A 3,041-nucleotide genomic window follows, 5' to 3' on the forward strand; every position below is an offset into this window, starting at 1 on the left:
GCTTTACATGTCCACACTAAACCGTACAATGAAAACTAACTGGTTAAATATAGCCATACTATGCGTGCGAATTAATACAAGTTCTATTTCTTTTTATAGTACTGAACATGTTATCATTATTTAACTTTCCAGAATATCTGAATAAGCAAAAGTTTGTAAGTTTGTAATAACATGATATTAACCACGCAGAGATGTAGCCTTTTCTAAATCCCAAAACAATAGGTCTTATTGTTACATAATAACGGAGTCCAACATTATAAACTCTTGAAATCCCACAATATTCCTGTTTATATTAAGTTTTCTTTTATGTTCACGTGGGTATTTTTGTTTCTTCTCTCTTTCCGTTTTTACCTTCAAACCACCCAAACAAAACACGCCAGCTCGGTTGGGCTACGTTACCCTGTGGAACACATTTACCACCGCAGTGAAAGGTGTGATACGTTTGGTAAATGACTCTAAATATTAATGGAAATAAAAACTTACATGGTAAGAAGTACAGCAGCTTTGGATAGTAAATTTCATTTTGATAAACATTTCATTTCGAGGTACGACTTCTTTTTATGAAAAAAATATATAACTTTTTATCCCCCAAAATTCTCAGATTGTGTATTTCTGTATGGATTATTCTTCATGTGCAGTCATTAATAGTATAGATTATTGTTATTATTCGCTCCGAATTTTCGGCAATATCACCTCAAATATACACGACCACGAAATGTTCACATGTTAATTGTGTTGCTTACATTTCAACTCGGTTATTTATTATAGGATTAAAGTTCATTACTGTGCGACGAAGAACTTTTTGAAAATGTCACTCCTTGCTTCTACTGAGGGCGCCCTACACGTTTTACCACGCACTGACGTCACTGAGCAGGGTGGTCCGGAGGGTCTTTTCGGCAGCTGCCTTTATCACCTGCAGGAGTTAGAATGAAAACACTGTATGAGTAATGGTAAATGAGTTTTTACATGCTAAAATAATTTTATTTTGTGACTTGTTTTACTAATTTCTCAAAAACTAAATCACCTTAATAATAAGTAATATCTGAAGGGAAGCTTTCTACTTTCATTATCTTCAAACCGTGTAAGTTTAATGTAAATCTGAAGACATTTTGAAAAAGTACCCGAATCCGAACATTGTTCGTTTATATCAACCCTTGATAATTCATTCATTCATCCTACATTATTTCAATGCTGTCCTTACATTTCACATTTTCAAAACAAAGTTTGTCAATAATAGGTTCAAATTATAGGTAATTCACAGTGATGTTTATTGATCAGTTATAAAAGATAGTTATACAAATGCAGTAAGTAGGACATCAATGGTTTATGTGACTGCATTTTGCTTACCTCCTTGTTGTTCCCCCACTGGTACAAGATGCCAACGTTGTTCGTCGGATTTGCTGGGTCCAAAATGATTGGACTGTAGATGGGAGGTAGAGAAACGAGCATGGTTATGGTAATTTTAGACAAACTGTGTAAGTCTCGTAGAGCCCAATGTATACGTAAATAATATAATAATATTATCAAAGTCTTTAGATAGCGCACGTATCTAACAAGGTACTCAAGGCGCTGAGTATAAACTTTCAGAAAGATAGGTAATTGTAGTGATGAATTTTTAGACCCAATTATTAGCACCTTATATAGGGTTTACAAGGTGCTACGGTGCATGCATACATCAGCTTTAGCCAGGAACACCGGGCGAACTCCTGCTCTTTTCGAAAAGTGCACTGGGTTATTTTACATGCGTTACACAACACATGGGACCAACGGCTTTACGTCCCATCCGAAGGACGAAGCAATGGTTAAGTGTCTTGCTTAAGGACAAAAATGTCACGGCTGGGGATTGGAACCCATACTCTGCTGATCAGAAACACCAGAGTTTGAACTCGGTGCTCTTAACCGCTCGGCCACGACACTTCCACACATACGAAATGTAATTCTTTGCATGCTCTGAGGTGTCTGTAAAATGCCGTGGTGACAAGGCCCTTTACGTGTGTTTAGTTTTCTCTGAAAAAAATGGGATCGCTCAGCTCTTTAGTTTACCTTTTCATGTCGAGTTTCCTGATAATAGTTTCGTTGAGCTGATAATCGACACCTGGCATGTAGCTCCAATAAACACGCAGGCTGTTCAGATTGGTTAGAACCTCAAAGACGCTCCTCAAACCCCGAGCTTTGCTCAGCCGGCGTCCGGGCTTCCCTGCCTTCTCCCACAGGTAGATGGTGATCAACTCCAGAGGGTATGACTTCTGGAGTTTTTCAGGGAGATATCTAGACGCCCAATACTTCACCAGGCGTATCAACTCCTTCACGTGGCCAGGTTTTTCCTTAACAAACTGCACTTGGTGCTGAACAAATGATGCAGAATAAAACGCTCGTGTTCCATGCCCGACGTCTAGCATAGACTCGATCATGTAACGGTACGCTAGAAAGAGAAATTAAGCACTGATTATTTAGTTACTGGCCGTTTCTGAATATGACTTACTGTGCACAAGTAAACTTATAACAGTGTTTGCGCTTTGGCTATTACAAAAGAACGTTAGTTATGAAATTAATAATGATTCTTGACATTGTGTGGTTTTCCTTGTGCTTTGTGAACTTAATAAACAAGGTGCGCCATTTTGTTGCGAACCTATAGTTCACTTCAAAATCAATTTCTAGGTATGATTCCAAATAATCCAAAGGCAACGTGTACTGACAGTGTTGTCGTTAACTTACACGACTGAAAATGTGGAACGTTCTCCGTTGTGAAAAGAAGATCGACGTCAATCCATCGACTTCCGACTTGTATCTTGAAACTCACCAAGTATTGATCGGATCGTATGATTTGAACGTTTGCCACACCTCGCAAAGTTGACGTTACATTGGAAATTATTCTCGACAAAGTTTCCTTATAATCGTCTTTCTGTATCTCCGCGATGGGTTTCAGGTATGGTTTGTTGACAAACGCAACCAGATCCACGTCCGATAGATCTTTTACCATAGTGCCTTTTCCTAGCGATCCACCCTGCGAATGAAACACAACATCTGATCACAGGAACTCA

The 3,041-nt window shown here is 38.5% G+C and overlaps 1 long non-coding RNA gene across 1 annotated transcript; it reads right to left on the reverse strand.

The window, feature by feature from the left end:
• Positions 1–595: 595 nt before the first annotated feature.
• Positions 596–2,093, reverse strand: LOC117302492. Its single transcript, XR_004520440.1, has 3 exons — positions 2,044–2,093; positions 1,348–1,420; positions 596–913 (listed from the first exon to the last, which is right to left on the reverse strand). It is a non-coding gene; the product is annotated as an uncharacterized LOC117302492 (long non-coding RNA).
• Between the last annotated feature and the right edge of the window lie 948 nt (positions 2,094–3,041).

Source organism: Asterias rubens, chromosome 18, assembly GCF_902459465.1.
Source record: "Asterias rubens chromosome 18, eAstRub1.3, whole genome shotgun sequence".
Classification (NCBI taxonomy): domain Eukaryota; kingdom Metazoa; phylum Echinodermata; class Asteroidea; order Forcipulatida; family Asteriidae; genus Asterias; species Asterias rubens.